The sequence below is a fragment of the Lagopus leucura genome, unplaced genomic scaffold (genome assembly GCF_019238085.1).
Source record: "Lagopus leucura isolate 7727_CA_CO unplaced genomic scaffold, USGS_WTPT01 Super-Scaffold_1, whole genome shotgun sequence".
NCBI classification, from domain to species: Eukaryota; Metazoa; Chordata; class Aves; order Galliformes; family Phasianidae; genus Lagopus; species Lagopus leucura.
In genome coordinates, this window is record NW_024962250.1 from 3606127 (window position 1) to 3629782 (window position 23656).

Here is a 23656-nt window from a genome sequence, read left to right on the forward strand (position 1 = left end):
TATTATTATTATTATTCTGCTATTAAAAGCAGCTGTTTACAAAATTTGGAAATTTTAAAAAGGCTTTGTAAAGAAACTGCACTTCAGAATTACTCTAAAGGTGACTGAAGGTCTGAAATTTATTTTCCAAGATGTATATAAAATAGGAGCTTGCTGTAGTAAATGGCCTTTGCCCGAACAAATAATTCTTTCAGAGATTTCTTTTTTTGTTGTATACTTGCCTACATGCATTATTTGTACCTGTTGTATCTCAGCAATGCTAACAATCAGCTTTCACAGAATCACAGAATGGCCTGGGTTGCATGCGGCACAGGGGTTGAAGATTCATGATCCTTAAGGTCCCTGCCAACCCTGGCTATTCTGTGATTCTGTGAGGTCACGAACTTCACCAGGGCACGGTCATTGCAGCCCAGGCTGCTCCAACCTTAAAGCTGTTAATGACCTCCTTTTTTGTTTTGTAGAGTTGAACATGCTATGAAAAAAGATGAGCACTGTATGTAGCTTTGCAGAGCTTAAGCATAGCATATAGAAACATAAGGAACACTCATGCATGCCTATACATTATTACTTGAGCAACTCTGTGGACAACTGTATAATATTAGATGAAAGGTTTGTTTCATTTTTTCCTCATCAAACACCAAAAAGACTTATGACAAATGAAAGCTTTAATTACTTACTCTATGTCATGAGAACTTTGCTTTAAGACTGAGCTTTGATACAAGCATGAGGGCCTCATGAAAGTAGAGAAAAACTGTATAAAAATGATGTCGATGCTATAGCCCGACTGTTTTTGTAACTAAACATAATAAGAAAAAGAATTTTAAAACCAAAATTGATGTGTGTGATTATCCAACAGTAATAAAAATTAAAATTTATACTGTTCAGATAAGGTGCAGCGAAAAAGATTTAGCAAAAAAGTACATGTAAATTCACTTTTTTTTTTTTTAATTTTATGTTAAAATGGTGTTTGGTTTTTTTTCAAACCAAATATACACTGTTAAACTATAGATCTGTAGCTAACATCTGAAGTGAAAATGTACTGAAGTATCTCTGACTAGATTATTACGGGAAAGTATTTCTGATGGCAGGAGAATTTGACCCCTAATTAAATTTCCAAGTTTTGGATAAATTCAGGAGAAATGGATGCTAAAAGTCCGTCTTTTCAGACAAAGAACATAATAAACTTATACATTCACAGTAACTAAAAGGAAATCTAAAAGCATAGTCTAGGTAACATATATATAGATCTTAGAATTCTTTAGAACTCAGGGCAATGGTGGTACAGGAGTGAATTAGAGACTGAAAATATAAAATAGGTACCTCACATACTGACCTGTGAGCCAAGATCATTCCCATATTCCTAATGCTTCACTCAGTGTTTTCAACCAATATATAATGATGCCATATGAACTGCTGGTGTTGTGATGCAGATGCAGTATGGCTATAACGAGGGACAGGAAAAGGCATGTAGGTTAGCATTAATCAAATAAACAGGTTTCTCTTCTCTTGCTCAAAACAAGTATGACCCTGATCTTCAAAATACAGTATGAAGTGAATGATTGGTCAGCCAAGTCACCTTGTAGTCTCTGCTTCCCATCCAGGTGATTGGAGGATAACCACTTTCAGGACAAATGAAATATAACTCAAGTTTGTACTTATAACTAAGATTGTACTTATAAAATACGTCTTCCCAATACAATTAAAACATCATCATACACTTTCTGCAAGCTGGACACAGCAGTGAATTTGTATGTCCAACTAGAATTAAAACTTGTCTTCTGTAGCAGTTTACAGGTTGTCCTGTAAACTGTTGTTTATTTCAGGTTGTCCAAAGAAGCTGTGGATGCCCAATCCCTGGAGGCATTCAAAGCCATGTTGAATGGGGCCCTGGGCAGTCTGATCTGGTGGGGGCAACCCTGCTCAAGGAAAGAGAGTTGAAACTAGATGATCTTAAAGATCCCTTCTAATCCAAGACATTCTGTGAATCTATGATTCTACAATTTTATGATTGTAAGACTCTATGATTTTATTTACCCTATTTCCATCTACAGGGAACCTGAATGGTATATGCTGCATTTGCGATTAGCTTCAGCTCTTACATGAAGAAGATATTCCTATAGCACAACTGACCAAGTTATTCCTGCAATACACGTAGCAGAAGTTTTGTTGCAATACTAAAGGTTATAAACTTACATCCTGCTGCTGAAAGATGCTGGGGGATATTACGTGGCCAGATCTGACGCTGATTTGATCTTGAAAATCAGCAGAGTAGCTTCCTGTCTCAAGATCATAGAGCTACATAGTCTTTTTTTCTAAAGGGTCAGAGTGAGATTGAAAAAAAAAACCAAAAAAACTAATCTCAGTTAATCGCTACAGCCATATCTGGTTCACTAGAGCCACTGACTCATGTGGTATGAAAAAGCAATAAATAAAAAGGTTGCATCCCTGCAAACTAAACTTGTAAAATGCCCTTTTGTAATTATGAATGAAATAGAAACACTTATTTGCTGTTGATTATTCCTTTGATCACCTGATACGTCTGTAATTTAAGTTGAAGACAGTGATAAAATACATAGGGTTTGCTGTAGAAAATTAATTTTGATTGAATTAGAAGCCATATTTTCTTTTTAAGTTGTCTTCTTAGTATATATTTTTATTCTTGATTTTTGCTTTTTATTATTATTTTTAATTCATCTCCTCTCCTACTCCAGAAACTCTGCCAATAGAGTTTACTGAACAATAGCCTGTTATGCAATGCATTGAAATGTACACAGTGGCTTTGATGATAATAAACTCTTCAGAAGCCTGGAAATACTTTTTGCACAGCCTGGGGACAGAAATCTAAAGAATTTTATTCCTATAGGCCTTACAAGGGAATTTTAACCATCCTACAAGATAACTCCAAATAACTATCTAAAAGAAATAATTTTTAATTAGGTTCTATGGAAGAAATGATTTCCCCAGTAAAACCATTAGAAGGACACTTTATTTTCATAACGGTTTCATAGAAATGCAGTTCTATTCAGTTTCTACAAGATCCCTATCCTTCTAATCTCTGTTAAGAGTTATATCCAGACTCTCTCCCACTCACATATATTTTCTCATGTATCATAACACATAAGATTACACATAGATTTTTGGTGATGGAAAGGACTGAGGCCAGCATACTTCATCATGATCAAATCTTCCATTCCTAAAGCAGGAACAAGGTATTTACCTAGTTTTGAAGATATGATACAGTTACTTTTTGTGACTTATTGCATTATCTGTTGTAATTTTCATGGAGTTTTCAAAGCCACCTTACATTGAGTTTAGGTGAAGAACATATAGAGCACCTATTTCTAAGTTAGAATAGAATAAATCATATTATGATTTCCTCTATTTCTAATTTGGTCTTTTTGCTTTTTAATTCTTACTAGTGCTGCAGAAACATGAAAAATTATGGAGCTGAGAAAGCACAAAATTATCTTGTGCAACGGAAATTTACACAGAGGGTCTGAAATCATTACCAATCCTTTGAGAGTCCTGGGAGACTAGAATTCAACAACTTGAATAGTGTTCCATGCAAAAGAAACAACTGCTTCTGGGGAGAGGTAACGAAATGGGAAGATGAGTGTCTTTGTTAACATTTTCTATTTCATAGAACAATCATGCCTTAAAGCTGCTAGGACCAGCCCTTTGGATGTTTGTTTCAAACAAATAATGACATTTACAAATGCTGTTTCTTCTTGCCAAAGACGTGAGGTCAACTAACTATCTATTCTATTAGTTGAGATGTGAATACACATACGTATAAACATACGAGTCATACGTATATCTCAAACACATATGCTTAAAATAGAAGTAGAATGTAGAACTAAGGTCTCAAAAGAGGAAATTAACTCACCGTAACCTAGTCTTGTTTGAGGGTAGTCACATGATACATTAATTTGAAATCTAATTACGCTCTACTGTTAAGCACAAATGCAGGGAACTACATGTTCCCAAGGAGATATTTCAAAGAGTTTTCCTCCATGGAATGTCTGCAATACCTATTTTTGAATCAAGGATCCAAGATTTTGCCTCCACTGAAATGAAGCTAATATCTGCACAATGAACCAAAAGAGCATTCTCCTAATTAGTGGTGTCTGTATTTAGCCAGACACAAATGAGAGATTTCCATTCCAGTCCCCAGAATCAATCAAAATCTCCTCCAAGTGCATCTTCTGGAATTGACAAATATATGTTCCCATGTGATTGAAAAATCCACATTTTTCAAGCTAGCTCAATGTTTTCATTACGTTAACGGATGAAATTTTTGAGTCCTAGTTCATCCTTTGGGCAGAACAGAGTTGGAAAATGAGTCTACCAACAAAGAAATAAAGATCTTCATAATAATAATAATAAATCCAACAACAAATGAATCAGAAAATCTTTCTCCAATGAAGACCCGAGAGCTTGTTAGTCCTTGCTACACCATTGGTATCTCTATGTCCACAAGGTAATAGAGGTTCTAGATTTTACCTTTCATTTGAAATGGCATCCAGTAGCCTATCAAAAATGAACAGATTACTGGGGCTGGGATTCAGCATGCATTGAAACATTCTGAACCACTGCATGATCAAAAATTCAAATCTCTTTCTGACCTGTGATTTCGGTCCTTCTGAGATTCTGAAAATCAAATGAAATTCACCGTAGAGAACATTTTAGTCTTATTATCACTAGCAAACAGTTTAAGAAAAAATATCACAGGCAATAACAACAAATATAATTATTTTTAAAATTGCATGATGACTAGAACATGGAAACCACAATCAGTATTCTAAGACCATCTGTAGGATGGACAGTGCTTTTATAACCCATTAAAGCTATCTTAATCGGTACATCACTATCGGTTCCACTGTTTCAACAAATTGGTGCTTCAGAGGAGCTTTATCTGAACACACTGTGCTCCATACCAGCGGTCCTGCAATCAGTAATAAAACATAATGAAACAATGTTAACAGCACAGTGTGCTAGTTTGAACAGCATGTAATTCAATAAGTTTTGGTATCTTGGCCAAGGCAATTCTAACCTGCCTGTAGATTTAGATAGAAAGATAGAAAAGACATTTTCCAGCAAGTCTGAATTGCACATGTACTCTCTCTGACCATGTTTTTTCCTAGACCTGAATTGTTCTGCAGTTCCACTACAGACACAGAAGGGACTGATGCCTCTATAGCCTGTTAAAGAAGTAACTGTGCTTTCGATTCATAGGCCAGCAGAAAAGGTAAACTAAATCTTTTGCTTCTGCCACATCCAATTCCCAAGTTACACTGTTAGGTACTTTCAGCTTCATTTGAAACATCAAGTATGGGTCATTGCTTCAAGCAAGATGCTGGATGTCATGGGTTTTGCAACCTTATCCAATAAGCTGAAACCTCTACTTGTACACAGCAGATTGCTAGATCTCTATTTAAGCACAGCTGCTGCCTTAGCAATTGCACCCTGTGCAGTAGTGTGTCTGCTGAGGGGGATTCATGGCATGCACTGCAGGCAAGGGGGCAGAACACCAGGGTATGGAAACTGTGTAGTACTAGAAGTCACCCCTGGGTTGTACTACAGAAGAAAATGAGAGAGGAAGGGAGGGAGCTGATGACAGCCCACATACTGGATGATCGGTTTCTTTCTGAAATGAGGAAAGTAAAACAACACTCAGCAGTGATGAAAAGAAGTAAAAGAGCACCCCTGAACTATCACTTCTCTCAGTGTTGCAGAGGCTGGCTCCATGCCCAAGGCAAAATTACATCCAAACTCTCACAAGCAGCTGAGTGAGAAACACTGGAGTGTGCAAAGACTAAGTTGAAGTTCCCATTTCTATTTGAAGCTAAAAGCAGCTGAAGATCCTAACCTCAGGATTTGGCCTAAATATTATAAATATATATTCTTTGCAGTCTTGCACAGCCTAATGCAGTATTTTCCAGCAATGCAGAAGTGCCCCTATAGAAAACTTAAAACCTTTATTCAAATAAGCTACAGCTCAGAAACAGTTCCCCAGTTCCTCAAATCAGTGCTTCCGTAACAGTAGGGAACCTCTGAGTACTGACACCCTTCCCCCCCCCAAAAAAAAAAACAGCTGGTCTCTGATCTGGTCTCTGAGCAGTGTGAGGTAACACCAATACTAGCAGTCATGGAATCATAGAATCACTAAGGTTGGTGAAGACTTCCAAGATCATCCAGTCCAAACATACACCTGTCAACAGTACTTCCCCATTAAACCACATCCCTTAGTACAACACCAGAGCATTTCTTGCATGTTTCCAGGGATGGTGACTCAACCACCTCAGGCAGCCCATTCCAATGCCTGACCACACTTTCAGAAACATTTTTCCCAATATCCAACCTGAATATCCTCTGGAGCAACTTAAAGCCACCACTTCTTGTCCTGTCACTAGTTACACAGAAGAAGAGGCCAACCTCCACCTAGCCACAATCTCCTTTCAGGGAGCTGCAGAGAGTGATAAAATGCTTCCTGAGCCTGCTCTTCTCCACTCTAAACAGTTCTAGCTCCCTCGGCTGCTCCTCCTAAGACTTGTACTGGAGACACCTCAGCAGCTTTGTTTCTTTTCTCTGGGCATGCTCCAGGGCCTTCATGCCTTTCTTCTAGCAAGGGGCCCAAAAATAAACACAGGGGTGATCACTTCACTGCTTCTGCTGTTTAGGCTATTTCTGATATGAGCCAGGATGTCATTGACCTTCTTGGTCACCTTGGCATATTTGCTGGCTCATGTTCAACCAAGTGTCAACCAATGCCCCCAGGTCCTCTCCTTCTACAGAGTCTTCCAACCACTCTGCCTCGAGCCTACAGCATTACCTGAGGTCATCGTGGCCAAAGTGCAGGACCCGGCACTTGGCTTGTTGAACTTCATCCCATGGGTCTCAGCCCCGTGATCCAGCCTATGTAGATCCCTCTGAAGAGTCTCAGACTGACTGACACCTCCACCAAACTTGACGTCATCTGCAAACTTACTGAGGGTGCACTCAATCCCCTCGTCTAGGTTATCAATAAAGATATTGAACAGGACAGGCCCCCACTCATGACTTAGTTTTAAACACATGGATCAGGGGGTGTTTGCTGATACTGTGAACACCCAAGCTGATCTGAAATTTAACTTTTAATAATGTGAATTTAAAAGCTAGAAACACCTCAATTTCTAAGCAGGCCTTGATATATTTAAATGAATTTAAAAGAAAACTCCCGCATGCACAGGTTATTTTATAAGAGCCATCTGTGCAGGCTTTTTTTATACTTTCCACTGCAGCAATCAGTACTGCCCACTCCCAGAGATAGGAAACTGGATTAGAATAACCATGAGGTTGAGCTAGTATGGCAGTTCTGCAGCTGTGTCCCTACAGGAGAGATATGGTAGCAAGGCTATGGATCAGCCGCAAGACAAACAGATATTCTGTTCTCAAGGATGGAGCCCTGGGCAGCCTGATCTAGGGAGAGGCAACCCTGCTTATGGCACAGGGGATGGAACTAGATGATCTTGAAGGTCCCTTCCAACCTAAAACACTCTGTGATTCTGTGATGAATATACTAGTTCATTACAACCTGAAAGGTGAAGCTCCTCAGACAGCTGAAATTGTAATCAAATTATATTTCTTCTTGCTTTCATATCTATATCAGTATTTTTCCACTCCAGCACTAGATAACATTACCAGCCTTTTAAAGCAATTTTTGAGGACCACTGAGATCAGCTTGTCTGAGAACAATCAACATACTGTTCTCAACTTGTGTCACAGAGAAGAGAGATACTATTATTTCCTCTCCATTTCAAGCTTAATTTTCTCTTCTTAATCTGAGTTTTAAAGGGGCTCACAGAAGTGTCAGCTCTGTGTTGTCTGATGATGGATTTCATTAGTTTAAGGTGACATTTCAGTTTTGTTTTGATAATTTATAGTTTCATTGTTTCATACAGAGAAGAATCCTTTTAAATTGATGACACATTTCTGCACAGTAGAATCCTCCCTTGGTAAACTTAGGAAAAAAAATCACATACTGCAGCAATAGCTATTCATACCCCAAAAGTGGGTAAGGATAATGAGGAATAAAGCAGACAGATAATGGCCATTTTAAGCATGGTCTGAAGTTTTTGAGTAAAACTGTTTGGCATACAAAAGCAATTTGAATTCCTATGACTGCAGTCATGGAAAAAAATGCACAGCTAATGGTGATGACAATGTTGAAAAATATAGTTTTTTGTATCTCAGAATTTGCTCACATAATGCTATTGTGCTCTTTGTATCTGTTCTGGTTTCCATGGAAATAAATAGGAAGCATTACTTTCAGAGCAGCCTAAGTACATAGAATCAAAGAATCCTAAGAGTTGGAAGGGACCTTTGGGTCATCTAGTGCAACTCCTCCGCAATGAACAGGAACACAACAGCTACATCAGGTTGCCCAGAGCCTTATCCAGTCTTGCCTTGAAAGTCTCCAGGGATGAGGGATCAACCACCTCTCTGTACAACCTGTTCCAAAAGACTTTTTTATATCCAACCTCAATCTACCCTCTTGAAGCCATTTCCCCTAGTGTTTGAGATTACAGGTAAATTATTTATTTTATCAAATGTTTTTGTAAATCTTTTTTGAGTTTAAGATCTCAAGTTAAAAATACCACTTTCTCCTATGTACAAACAAATGAATTTTTGTTTATTAGAAGAGTGTTGTCAATCTTAATAATTATGAAAAACCATTGAACATTTTATTATTATTTAGATATTTATATTTTCCATTAAAGAAAGGAATATTACAAGAACATACTGTCAACAGAAAATCTAATTTAAACCCAAGAGATTATTTGCCTGTTTTTCCACTATTTCTTCTTTGCATTTTAAGATTTCCGGCAATTTTATGATTACAAATAATAACATTGTGCTGGCACATGAATAAGAGAAACAGAAACTGATTGTTTTTTGTTCATTGCCTAGGCTGAAGAAAGTGGAGTGTGCATAAAGCACACGCATTAGCTATAAAAATTCTGTCAGCTTTAATAATTTATTTTATTATTAGTAACACTGTGTGAGCAGGCATGTTTCCCAGGACTCACTAAACACAAGGCAGAGTAAAAAATTTAAGCATTTCCTGTGATTAGACTTTATTATTGCATAGAAAATAACAAAACAACAGTTAAAAATATACATGCTTCTCAATAGACTTCTGTAAACTTAACTGCTGGTAGTTTTCTTCTCTTAGGATGCCTTAATATCTTCAATAGAGCCAATCCTACTTCTTTTATATTTAGGTCATGATAATGAGTTACCTGCCTTGGTAAGTCATTGTGCTGCTATTGACAATTCTTATGATTTCATAATGCAATATTATTTCTAAGTGTCAAACTATATAACCTTACTGCAGTCAGTCATTATGCTATCTGTACTTTAAAAAGTCTACTGGCCACATTTCTGTACCTTTTTTTTTTTTTTTTTCCTGCAGAAGTAGCTACATGTGTAAATATCCCCTGGTTTTTGTTATTTTTAATCATATTTAAAAATATCAACAGGCCTCACTGAGAGATAATGTCTAACTCCTACATTTGATTTTACGCTTAGTGGGCTGAATCGTAAGACTGGTCAGGAATTTTACAAGACTTTTTTTTTTTTTTTTTTTTTTTAAACAGAATCCTTGGCAAAAAGGCAAATTTGTTAGGCTTCCAATGTAGTTGGAAGCTCAGAAAGTGTGTCAGCACCATTCTGAGGCTGAATCTAAATACATCCTTCTATCTGCTGCAAACTAAGAGGCCTGATGGCCCTGGAGCATGCAACTTTGAAGCTCTGTAGGCTTGGCTTAAACTGATTCTCCAAGAGCTTTTTGTTGCACAAAGGCTTATGTAAGGAGTGATGTTGGTTTACTCAACAGCTCAAGAACCTTAATATTTCAACTTCTTTTACCCTCACTTATTTGAAAGCATCTCCAACTTCCTAGGTCATATGAAATTAGTAAACTTCATTCTTCCATTAATATCTATTTGTCCTATTTTTCTTTTTTTCTTTTCTTTTTTTTTTTTTTTTTTCCAGTAATGAGTTTCAGTACAGTCAGTTTTAGTGATAAATGACGACGTGAGAAGAATGGGACAGTTTGCAGGAAGTTGAAGATAATATAGAAAAATATATTTTGTGAAGTGAGGAAAAGCTGTGCAGAGGCAGATTCTGAAGTTATAAGTCTATGAATATTATTTAAGTGCAATCAAAAATACATTAATGTTAGGAACCTCTAGAGGAAAAAAAAAAAAAAAAAACAAAAAACAAAAACATTGACAGTCCCTTTTAAAATGCTTAGCATTCCTACTTCTTGAATACTGTGCCACATTTTAAAAGGATACAAAACAAAGGAATGTTTACAGTGAATAGCTGAGATAAAAGACCTGGAAAAGATTCTGCATGGAACATAGTCAAGTCTGCTAGGATTCTGAAAAATAAGCAGAGAAGAGCAAAATAATCAAAGTCTATACAAAAATGTTATATAGAAAAAAATCAGGAATTGACCAGCTTTTGCTGTTTCTCCCTATAAAAGCTTTAGGTAGTTTGAAGAGAATGTATCAGAATGCTAGAAGAAACATTATTTCTGAAAACATGTAGGTTTTTTTGGGAAAGCAATCCAGTAAGAGTTGATAAAAATAAAGCCACTTTTCATTCATATATTCATCTAGGCTCAAAATATTCAAAGACTGGACAAATACCTAGTTAGGGGAAGAAGTCTAGGTAGTTGATCTGCTCTAGATCTTTGGTGTGTTTGAGTTATCATGGTTAGAATGAGAATACTGATAAGACAGATACTTGAGTAAACTTGCACCAAATACTATACAGATACAAGCTGTTAGAATGAAAAACTACCAACTGCTCAAAACTGCTCAACAATAAAATCCCAAAGAAGTCCTAATTTTAATAGTGGAGACTAATTCAATATACTGTTATGCTTGTGTTCTTTTCCTATATCCCTTCCTACATATCCACTCTGCGCTACTACAGGAGAAGGATACAGAATACTGATCTTAAGAAATGATGCCAGAAGCAAGAGACCAGAAATATTAACAACATAATACATTTTAGGTGGAGAAAGGACTCCTAGTGAACTGAAAAAGGAGACAGCATGTTGATATTAGAATAAAAAGGAAAGTGCTAATACATAACCAACACTGAGATATATGGAGGTGTACCTTTTTGATTTTGAATTTCTACATCAATTTTCAACTTAAAACAAGTGTTGACAAAATGCAAATGGAGGGCATATCCCACAAGAAGTGAATGATGTTCAAGACAGAACTCTCAAATATTTAACATTGCTGATGATGGAGCCATGAGAACATAATTAACCCTTTCCTAATTGGATTGCTGTCTGCATACTGAGTGGGATCATAGAATCATAGAACAGCTTGGGTTGAAGGGAACTGGGAAGTTTTAATGTTACTGGTACCAGTTGGTTAAATAAGGTATTTCCTTAGGTGTTTGGGTTTTTTTTTTTTTTTTAATGTATGTATATATTTACCTTCATACACCCCTCAAAATCTCTCCTTTAATTCAAGCAATATAGAAAGATTTGTTGAGTCAATGGAGATGTTTTCTAATAATGGAGTAAAATAATAGACAACAAATGGTTTTGGAGCTTGAAAAAAAAAAAAAAAAAAAGCAAACAAACATCTGGTGGAACACTGCCAGACAGTGCACTATTCATTATTGCAATGCAAACAAAATATCTGAGTAATATTAGTATTCCACCTTACCCAACCCTAGAATTGATGGAAACAATTTATTTTCCTATTCCTAAATGGTTTATACCCTATCATTGCTACACCGTAAAATAAGAAAAATAAAAAACAGTGGATTTCTTTCCCCACACAACATGTTTCAAAGATAACCTTCATGTGACTAGAGAATTCAAAGAACAGAAATTTTTGAGAGTGCTATAGAGATGTATATTTGAACAAACTTAACATATTTGTGCATGGTGAACACACAAATTCTTCTTCCTATTCCTATGCTTTCTGGATTAAGTTTCTGCCTCTTAAATGACACTGAACAGCTGTCAAAAATGTTTTTGTTGATTGTTGTTTAAGTATTTTCTTGGACAAAGTTAAATGCCCACAGGGAAATAAGTGCTTGAATTCAGTTTGAATTCTCAGTGCTTGAATTATTGATTTTATGATTGTATCTGTAAAATTTTAAGGGTCATGTTAATTGATACTGCAACTTCTTTTGCTTTAAATACTATTTCTTTGTTTTTATCCCCAAATTCAGTGCAGAGGAGTATTATGCAAACTGTCAACAGCTCAAATTCCAGAGCAGAACACAGAAGTTGAACAAAATCTAAAGGTAGACAGATCAGCCATTCCCTCAAAATTGCTTCCTTTTTCTTGTTGTCTAATATTTATTTTTCCATATGCCATAACATGACCTTCTCAAAAAAAACAAGATGAACCTTAACACAGCTTTGTTACTAGTTCCACAAATTTGACAAGATGGGGGCTAAGATCCCATTTGAAATGGTGTACAGCTTGATGTATCTCACACTCTTACAGAGTAGTAGTGAGTTTACTGTGAATGGTAATTTAGGATGATTTTAAATTTCAGGCCTTTTTCAATATTACTTGTGAAGCAAAAACAAAATTGCTCATTAATTCAGCTTTCCCGCTAAATAAAGCTGAATCAAGATCATTAAGCAATGTCAAAGAGAAATAGACTGCTGGTCACATGTATTTTCAGAGCACACAAAGTATTTCTTTTTTACTTGCAAAAATAAAATTCTCAGAACTACAGCTGGATCATCAACTGCATTTGTTTATCCTGCAGTAAAAAGACAGCAAACATCTCTTTAAAGTTCTCTGCCCTGCTTTGTGAATAAAACCAGGTACATTTAGTTATATTTCATATGCAGTTTGAAAGCATTTCCATGTGTGTGCAAAGAAGCAGCGATTCTGAGTCTGCCTTTAATGGCAATAAAGAGCAATATTTGATAATAATTTGCAAGTAGAAAATTCTGGAGCATGCTAGTTTCATATTTAGGAAATGTAAAATCACATAAGTTTAGAAAATATACTTTAAATGTAGAAATGAATAGATTAATAGTGCAGACAAACAGAATGCCAGAGATAAAATAAACAAAAACATCAGTTTCCAGTTGTCTGAAAAGGAACTTTCACTTCTCAAAATTTTTTGATTTTTCTACTAAGCTGTTGCTTGTTCATTTCTGCTTTTATTTACTGCTATTTATGTAATACATAGAAATATTTTATGATAGCATTGCAAGGCCACCACACAACATTTGGAGTCACTCAGAATTAGTCTTATTCTGATGACAGAGAAATCAATGAAGAGCAAAGCTGATTCAATGATAAGCACCTCTCTCCTATTCAACACAGATCTAGACGTAAACAGAAGATAATTCACACTAAAAAGCCTCATAGTTAAATTTCACTGAATTGTTAATCTTCTATTCTTAAGAGTTTAAAATATTTTTCAGTCCTGTGTTGCAAAATACCCTGGATATTTTTGTGCGCTGAGAGCTTACTTACACAGGTTTCTCTCCTTTTCTTTCTAGAGGAGCTGTTCATTGTTGTTCAAAGCAAGAAGGTGACTTTAAGGTTCATTATCTAATTGATCAAACAACCTGCTAAATAAATGTAACTGGGTCTAATCAAAGTGGAGACAATGCAGAAACGCTGAAACTGTCAGCTAGGTGCATGATACTCAAGCCATTAAAGCAACTAGAGATCAGTATGTTCCTTAATTACATTAAAGCTAAGATTTTCAAACAAGCCAAGCAGAGGGAATTAGCTATATGCTTTATATTGCCCTGCGTATCTAAGATCGTGGTTTCAGGATGCCTGCATCTTAGCAATAAGCTCTGTTTTATATGACTGCTCTTACCAAGCTTGCTCATCTCCTACAGCCTTCACTCAATGCAAAGTCTGGGTGGAATTATTTAAGTGAACAGTCTTATTCATGGTTCCATTACTAAAGCAAAACATAAAAAACTGGAATATCTCATGTTCAGTTAAAAAAAAACAATCTTTTTTCCATTGTTTAAAGTAACAACCTGCAATAATATATATGCAAAACTGCTGTACCACTCTTAATTCTTTGAATAGTAGCATTTTTTTCATTAACACATATACCTATTCTGAAAACACAAATAAGCAGTTGATGCCTCATTCTTGGATGCACTCAAGACCAGGGTAGATGGAGTTATGGGCAACCTGGTCTAATGAAAGGTGGCTGTACCCACGGCAGGGGGGGAGGGGGTTGAAACTACACGATCTTTGAGGTCTCTTTTAGCCCAAACAATTCTATGATTTCTACAAATTAAACCATTTGCTAATGTAAATCCATGAGGCTGTAAGGTATTAAACTGGACAGAAGTGGAGGGATATTATTTAGATTCAGTCAAAAGACCCTGGATTAAAAAAAAAAAACAAAAAAAAACCAAACTGCTTTACTGCACAAGTTGGGCAGAGTAAAAAAATAAACAAGGAACCAAAAGGGCAGGTAAAATAGGTGACAACAGCAATGTTAGGTCAAGCAATAATACTCATTCTATGAAGTCTGAATCAGCTTTAAGTGGACTTTGTTCATTACAAGATGATTTTTGCAGTGCTGACAATCTCAAGAGCTTACTATAAAGAAGTCTGAGATGACAGTCTCTTTTCCTCTTACTTCAGTTTGGAGTTTCCATATGCCTAGAAGTTTTTAGAGTTGCATTTTGCATCTTGCCCTCCAGAAACTCTGCAAGAGAAATATATTTAAATACTTGAATCCAATGTAAATATGTTATTTACTTATTTCATATACAATAAGAATATTTTTAAAAAGAGGCATTACGTACAAAAGGGCGAGAGCTTGCAATGGTGAAACCTAACCTGTTTTAATGAAGCCAACAGTTTACCAAAGAAAGTTATTGGTCACAAAAATTAAAAAGGACTATTTGACTTCAGCTATCCTTTCAAAAGCATGCAGGAAATAAATGAGGCGGGAACAGATGACTTATCTTTCGCTTCCACTTTATGCCTTTGTCAGAACATCACCTTCCTTCCTGTCATGAAAGGAGACATCAGATAGCCCTAAAATTCCACATTTATTAGATCTTGTCAGCAATCAAATGAATGCAGGTATTTATTGCATCAGTGTGGCAAAGATCTAGCCGTTTTTCTCCGTATATAATCAGAAGGAGTAAAAAAAAACCAACAGGAGCAAAGCAGCATCCCTACACCCTTTTACTGATATGTTGGCATTGCACAAAAACTTTAACAATCATATTTTAACACATATCTAGAACATTAAGAAGGAAAAATATAATAGGATTTTCCAGAGGATGGAAACAACATACTGCGTCTTGGAAAACAGGTTATTAGATGTTATTTTGAAAAGAGGCATTGCCTGCCCTGTTTCTAGCCAAAGGGGAATCAGAGCACAGAAGGGTGACATGCTGCAGAAGCTACTGGAGAGAAGAATTCAGATCTCAGAGTTCCAGATCAATGTATTTCCTCCACAACAGATGCATTATCAACTAAAGGAGTAGAGACATCCAGATCAGTGAGTAATTGCTTGTCTTAATCCAACAATCTGCGTTTTACATTTCTTCACAGTACTAACAAACAGTGCAAGATGCCCAGCCAAATAAGAATGCTGTTTTATCTTCTTCTGAAAAATAAATGATCCTTGCATGATTTGCAGTTACTGTATTAATTATGAAAACATCTACTTACTTAGGACTTTTTAAAGCCACTCGAAGAGTACAACCATTTAAACATTGATTGAGTTTCAGCGCCTGAGTGAACTGCCCCCAAGGAATCCTAGCCACCAAATCACTTGAAAATGCCCATGTAAATTAGCAAGTATCACACAAACACTGACAGCAAATTCCATGATTTCTGTGCCGCTCTGCATTGTTATCTGCTGCTTATTTAGAGATGAAGTTCATTCTTCCTTAATTCCATATAGGCTAGTGAGATGATACAAATGTCTTTGCTTAAGTGGCACTGACTCCATTAATACTTAACTACAGAGAATAATAAAAACAGAGCAAAAAGTCTCAGGAATTAAACTACCACTTCCACAGCATTTCCTCATGCTTTTTTTTAAATACTTATTATCTCTTTGACTATACTTTTCCATTAACAAAAATCTCTTGTACAATAATTGTTTAATGTAGTGCTGCTGGAAAAAAAGAAATGTAGAAGACCAAGGGCTCTCTGTCCCTATGGACTAACATTTTTCATTGCCACAGAAGTAACCAGGGTCAAAATTTTGAAAATCAGATGCCTATGTCTAGGCTGTCAGTGGCTTCCTTTACAGCTGATTTTATATCACCATTTCCATAAATCAGTGCCTCCCTTGCAGATGTTATATTAAATAAAACTTCTCTTATTTTTTTTCCCCAATGTTTGCTTCCCAAATAACAGGAAACTGAGAAAAAAACCTCAAAAGTAGGCTTTTATATAAAACTGAAATATTAAATGCATTATTTCCACAAAGGTAACAATAGCATGTGAAAATGTCAAAACCAAAGAGCTAGATTCCTACTATAAGCCTGCTCTACACTTCTACAAGGAGCTGTTTTAGAAGAGAAAACACTACAGGTAAAGAATAAAAGTGTGGTTAGATTTTTTTTTTCCCCCCTCATATCTTATAAAATGTTTATTACATTTAGGCCTTTTGACTTCATAATGGAATTATTTTGATCAGGACAGAAATGTATCTGATTTATGATACATTTGATAAATGATTACTTGAAAAATTATTGAAACACTTCAAATTAAATATAAATATAGAAAAAAATGATGCATTTATATATTTCTCCATTTTCAACCTTTCATCCTTACAATCTTCGCAGAAGATTAGGAAGCAGTCTCTAATTATAACAAAATGCATAGAGTATTTTATATAACTTTGTACTGCAAGGCTTTAATTATAACAGGGTTAAAGAATTTAACTCTCAGTGGAGTAGTAAAGATTTAGTCAAAGTCTGCGAGCACTGTGTTTCCAATATCTGTAAAGGAGCATAAGAGATGTGCATAGTAATTCTTACTACAGTATTACAAATGTTATTTGCTGAAAGTCTATTAGTAATTTCACAATTTTATTTCCTAAACTCAAATAATTCTAATTTTGTTTGAAGACATATTACAAACCTCTTGCCTCTTCTATTCTTTTAGTTTCATAGCCTCACAGCATCTGGGCTGTCTATATTTGTAAAGAGAAGTAAATGTTCTTCCTCTGTTCTGGAGCAATCTTTTCTTGCCTGACAAATAGAAATGATAGAACATTTGGGCACAGAACTACAGCCCCTGTTGGCTGCCCCTCCTATAGGCTAATATTTCAGCCTTAATGATGTTAGTCATCTTATATTAAATATAATGGTGCTAGACAAATTGTGAATGATGACAATAACTTATGTAATTTTCTGAAAAGCCACTTCAGCTGTTAAATTGTCCTACTTCTTAATTCTTGTGCTGTTGGTAATGGAATCACTTGAAATTATGGCAAGCTAAAAGCATAAATAAGCTATAAATAAAATGGAGTATTTTGCTATAACACAAGGAGGATGCCATGCCTGAGTCCTGGTCTTACAAGTACTTAATGAAGTCATTTTTTACTTATATGTGAGTTTTATTTGCATTTCAAGGCTAGACTCTTGTTAACGCACAAAACTGAAGTGGATTTTAGTATAGGAATGAAACTGATTTACTAATTATTCTTTACTTACAATATTTAAGTAACCTATGATAGTCATCAGAATAGGAACGATGACTTCAACTTCAGGAACCTGCTGAAATTCAGATTCCATCAGTTTAGAAACTCTACTTACAATTATGGCTGGATTCAACCAACTGTTCTTTGGTATTTTCTATCACAGCTGTATTCTGCATTCTTGAAATGTTTTCCACAGACTTAGCTGTGTTTGAGGCTATGACAAACACATAGAATTCGTATGGTATTTTTTTCCCCTTTAGTAAAAAGCATGAACTAAAAAAGCAAGTTGGGATTTAAATATTTCATGGTACAAAAAAAAGTATTTATAAGCAATCCTCCTTATGTTTGGCTCACTTAAGACTCTGACTCAGGAAATATGCCTAGACTACAAAAAGCTTATTTTCACTCCTTGCTTCCAAACTGCAGACAAGGTCAAAAGAAAAATAATCTACAGTTTTCAAGAGGGTTATTTAATAGTTAAGAATTGAAGTGGTTCATATGCAATTCAATATTATATATTTTTATATCATTTTGGATACATGTATACACAAAAATTATAATTTCATAGAAGAACAGAGAAGTGAACTAACATAGGCATGACATGACATGAAGTACCATGTGTGAAAAATAAAAAAGGAACTCCATAACTCCTTACAATTTGGGGCTTAAATCCAGGAGATTAAATGAATTTAATGCTCTAACTATTACATAACTTTCCAAATGAGCACTACAAAGGAAGATTTTTTTCCCTAAGCATTAATTAATGAATTCATTAATTCATAATCAATAATCCTGTGAAATAAGTATGTGGCATTAATTTTAAAGACAAACATAAGCACAGACAGCTTTACTGGCATATTCAAGAGCGCATAACATCAAAAAAAGGTGAAAAAAATTAAAAAAACAAACACAGTCATCTAAGTTTTCTTAGAAGCTGAGAGGAGGAACTTAAACTCTTTTGTCAAGAACGTCTTTGCAGGAAAAAAAAAAGAGAAATTTCAACCATGACACAAAACTGCAGTACAGAATCAAAACTCAGTAAGAAGCAAAGAGTAGATCAAGTCTGGAAAAAAACAGGGAAGTAAATAACACATTTTATCTGTAAAGTGTGATTTAGTTATTAGACAAAAGTCTAATGTGAACTTGAGATGGCAGAGAAATTACATGCAATATTGGGATTTTGATAGAGGACATTTGCTAGTCGTCCACCTGATCAGAAGAGGCAGAATGAAGAAACAATAGCTGAAATGGAAAGCAGGCAGATAAAAAGATGAAACGGGGCAATCAATGGGAAGTTTCAACAGCTGCTTGAACAAGTGCTGGAATCCATTAAATTGAATTGCAAAATGTCACCAGTTCAGCAACCAGTCACAGTTGCAGTTTACAGTAGTGTGGCACAGTGGAGAGGTCATGTTTCATTAGGATTAGCCCTGTTTCCTTTTAACACAGTTCCCTGAATATCATGCAAGAAATGATAATGTTCCGATTTTTACAAATTGACAAGTTCCTTGTATGCACCACTCATTTTAAATACTCATTTACACCATATATTTTTGCTGTAACAATACTTGCAGCAAATACTTTCATTTACACTGTATATATCACTAAAGCAAGCAGTTAAAATTTTAAAATTCCAAAAGTCTAAATCTAGATTATCATAGGTCTCTTTAAGAAACAGTATAGATGCTTATCTTGTTTTCTTGCACTTGTAGTCTTTCCCATTAGAATCCAGTTCTAGATGTGTAAGATATTGTTCTGTAAAACATCATCTTCTCAAAGCTTGCTGGGGACGCAGATGAACAAGTCCAGGCAAGCCCTGGGCAGGTGTTGAGAAATCCTTTCTCTGGAGAACTCTGATGGATAAATCCTGGGCAAGGATTGTGAAATCCTTTGTCTGAAGGACACAGATGGACAAGGCCAGAGGCAACGAGAAAAACAGAATCTGCAGCAGAATCTGAAGGATCCTGGTGGTGACTATCCCCGCTTTATGCAACTCTTGCTCCTTTCCTATCTTCTCTATCGCCCTCTTTCCCTTCCCCATCTCCTGATTAGGATTTATAATAAACTGGTTGGACTAACATATGAACAGCTGTTTCTTAATCTCACGCCAGGTATACAGATATTAAAAGAACTTATCTCCCTCCTATAAATTGGATCGAGACAAGATGTTCACCTTTGGTCACTTGATGCTCTCAAACGTCCAAACAACTCTGGACACCATCTTCTCAGTTCCTCAAACCCTACACTTTCTGAAGATATACAGATATACAGATACAGAACAGGATGCTATTAAGCAACCCATACCAAATTCAGTAGTTATGATAGTAGGTATATTTTTTCTTTTACTCATAAGAAAACAAACATTAAAAAAAAATCCCTTTCGATATTATCTTTTACTGTATCATTTTCCTTTGAGGCTGTAGCTGCCTTATGACCCTCTCACTACATTGTGAAAGTAATGAATAAAGAAACATTACTGATTAACTTATCAGTTAAGTGTGGGTTCAAGCCCTTTATGAGCTGAGGGTGTAATAGGCACTATGACATAGATGAATGAAATGAATATGGTAAGCTTATCTAAAAATCATTTTCTTTGTCTCAGCTCCAGAATGCAGCTAATTTTTCCTCTTACGTATATATTATGCCAAAGAGTTGAGCTTCCAGACAAAAAAAAAAGAAAAATAAATGGAAAGCAGCACTAAGATACAAGTCTGAATTTCAGATATCACTGATCACTTAAAGCCTTGTAAGTTCAAACAACACAAGAATATTTGGACCCTCACATTATCAGAATTCTTATTACTCAAATAAGTGCAGCAAAACTTCACAGAAACTATTTAATGGAATCATACAATCAGGTAATTGTACAAATTGTACAATCAAAAAGATCCTCAAGGTTGGGAACACCAACTGCCAGCCTGACTTACCAAATCCTGTCATGGAAACATATCTGTTAGTGTCAGCCACATCCACACATATCTTAAATATCTCCAGGGAAGAGACTCCACAAATTTCCCAGACAGCCTGTTCCAGTGTTTGTTCATACCCTCCATGAAGAAATTATTTCTGATACCCAATCTAAACTTTCTCTGGTGCAACTTGACATTCTTTCCTCTCGTCCTATCACATCAACTGCCCTCTAAAGATGAAGTATGTGTTGAAGTAGCAAAAGCCTTACAGGATATGATTTTGATCTAGGGTTTAATCTGATTTCCTTCAGCTTTTCTCCTGAACCCTCAAAGTTTTATCTGATCACATCCTATGTGCTGTACATACAAAATTACTATGTCAAATTCATTATTTGAATAAATTATGTGACTGAACACACTGATATAAATGAAATCAGGAAGTAAAACTTCAGAGAGGAAAAATCATCCCTCATTCTCTAGAAAGATGAAAACAGATATTGCATGACTTAACCAATCAGTAATGGTTCTCCTCGTAATTACATAATGAAAGTATCAAATTTTACCTTGCTACAAACTCAATAAGAATCAATGAATATACTTCATTTTATTTCCTCATTCAAAGCCTACACTCTTATACTGAGGGATGTCTTACAGCATTGGAATCAGTTTAGAATTTCTGGTGGGAATAATTTACTCTGGTAAACAATAACAGCAAGAACATTTGAGATAGAGCCAGTTTGGGATCAGCTCCAGTGAGATGCTGAGAAAGAATTTAAACATGCATTTTAGGTCTATATTCCTCAGTTGGTTTGACACATTGTTTCCCAAATACGCAATGTCTCAGGAAACAACACAGCATTTAATGAAACATAACAGTTATTCCCCAAGACAAAAATACTCCACAGAATGACCTGTGTGTGAAGTAAATTTTTAGTGGTTGTTTACCCAATAATATCTTGTAGCAATATATTCAAGTACACCCATGTAGAAACACTGACAGTAGAAGACCATGCAGTTCTTAAACACTCAGAGTAATAACTAAGTACTGTAATTAATGATTAATTTAAAGGTTTAAGATTAGCAAAATTAATCACATGGTACAGAAAGATTTTGCAAGTAGATAAGAAAAATTATATAGGGAAAGGGGATGAGTTTGCATTATCCACACTCTGTGATAGTTCATTAGGTTGGCTTTTGCCAAAGAAGTCAAACGTAAGTATGTGTGTGCAGTAGCTGAAACATAAAAAGAAGGAAGCTCCTGCTGGGAACATGGGGAGAAGAGCTCTTAGATTTCTCTACATGAGGCTAGAGAAATGTTTGGGAATATGTTCCCCTGTGGAGTTCAACAGCAAAGTAACCATTAAACAGCTAAAATCATGGCACAAGCAGAAGAGAAAGACAGAAGACAAAAAAGCCTCTACAGCAACTCATGTACTGTGTTAGTGACAAAAACTAAAGCACTGGATCTAATGGTCATTACTGATATGTTTCTGTTTCACTGAGGTAGATTTGCAAAGTCTTAAGAGCAATCACAGGTCTTAAAGTAAGAATAATGGATATTCTTTAAAGAAAACGCAGAGTAATTAAAATATAGAAAAAATGTCTATCCATATATGACTATAAAGGAAACATAAGGTCAGGAAATCATCTATTCATGCTACTGTAAGTAATAAAAATTAAAAAAATAATAATAATTACAAGAGAAGAAAGTGCTGTCTTGTTTATCTAGAATTTATGAATTTATGTGAAAGGAGCAGAATCACAAATTCTACACTGGAAAGCCAGCTTAAAAGCATACTTTCTACATCTTATATCATCCCCACCAGAAATAAAAAGCTTGACAAGCCATAATGCTTACAGTGGAACTGAAGTCAACTCCTCCTGTGGCAGCACTGGTTTGCCACAATTGCATGAAATGTGCATCTTCTTCAGTAAAAAAAGCCTACAAAGATCAACTGGGATCAAACAGTAAGTAGAAGGTGCCATCTTTACCCTGAGGTTCTGGATTTTACTTCCTTTACTTCCATCTTATGTTTTCTCGTGCCTAGTTATCTAACTGCTTAATGAGCTTCATGCATAGCTTCACACTCCTGCCATAAATCTTCCAGTAAAATAAATACTGCACGTTGCTTTTCTCATAGGATTGATGGGATTCAAAAAGAGAAGAGAAAAGCAGATGACACATTTTCTTCTCTGAAAGGTGGTGTCTGTGACCAGCAAGGGCATTGGATAAGTAATATTTTCTCTAGCTGTGAGCCATAAATTTCTTGGAGGTCATACAAAGGTCTAACAAGAAAGCCTTCAGTGAGGAATGGCTCAGGCCCCGCAAGTCTGGGAAATACTTACTCCAATTTTTATACTTCCTAGAAAACTTAATTGCTGGAAACAGTTCAGCTCCTTCAAAGTGAGGATGTCAATAATTGTAGTTGTTTTTTGTTCTGTTATGAAGAAACTGATTACTACTGAATGGTAGAGATCACTTAAATGAGCTGAAAGGGCCCTTAACTTACAGAAAGTTGCATAAATGCAATCACAAAGTAAAAGAGATGGGGTAAATGATAAGGCAAATAGATCACTGTTCCACAGCCATTTCTCTTTGCAGCAGTGCTTTTCTCAGGGAGCTCTTGCTTCCTGTGTCCCCAGACACTGTTTCCATCCCCTGAACAGTCATTTGGTTGTGCTGATGTGTGCCACTTGCTCAACAGATCTCAAGGGAATCAAGTTATAAGTCCCACATCAACAACAAGCGTCCTTGTAAAGGCAGATTAATTTTAAAACAGATAAACAGATCAGTAATCTGTTTCATCACACAACCTCATAAACATGGACAAGAAGTAGGGACAGAATCAATTTAAGAAAAATGAGCTACTGAATCACCAACTTAGGACTAGGGGACAAAGAAGAATGACTAATTACTAACTAGAACACAGATGAGGAAGACAGTGTCAGTTAAACACGGTACCTACTGGGGGCAGAGAAGGACAGGGAAAATCAGCAAAAAGAAGGAAAAAACATGGTTTGGTGCGAATGAAATCAATGAGACT

The 23656-nt window shown here is 35.7% G+C and overlaps 1 protein-coding gene across 3 annotated transcripts in view; it reads right to left on the reverse strand.

The window, feature by feature from the left end:
• Nucleotides 1–23656, reverse strand: part of LRRC4C (leucine rich repeat containing 4C) — a 91448-nt gene that overhangs the window by 19830 nt on the left and 47962 nt on the right. For 2 of the 3 annotated variants that reach the window (XM_042866274.1, XM_042866267.1), the window contains exons 3-4: nucleotides 14668–14736; nucleotides 1334–1441 (exon numbers count right to left, since the gene is read on the reverse strand). The exons of the other annotated variant lie outside the window; for it this stretch is intronic. The gene's annotated coding sequence lies outside the window, so the exon portion shown is untranslated. The remainder of the gene's footprint in view (nucleotides 1–1333; nucleotides 1442–14667; nucleotides 14737–23656) is intronic. 3 annotated transcript variants of the gene reach the window in all.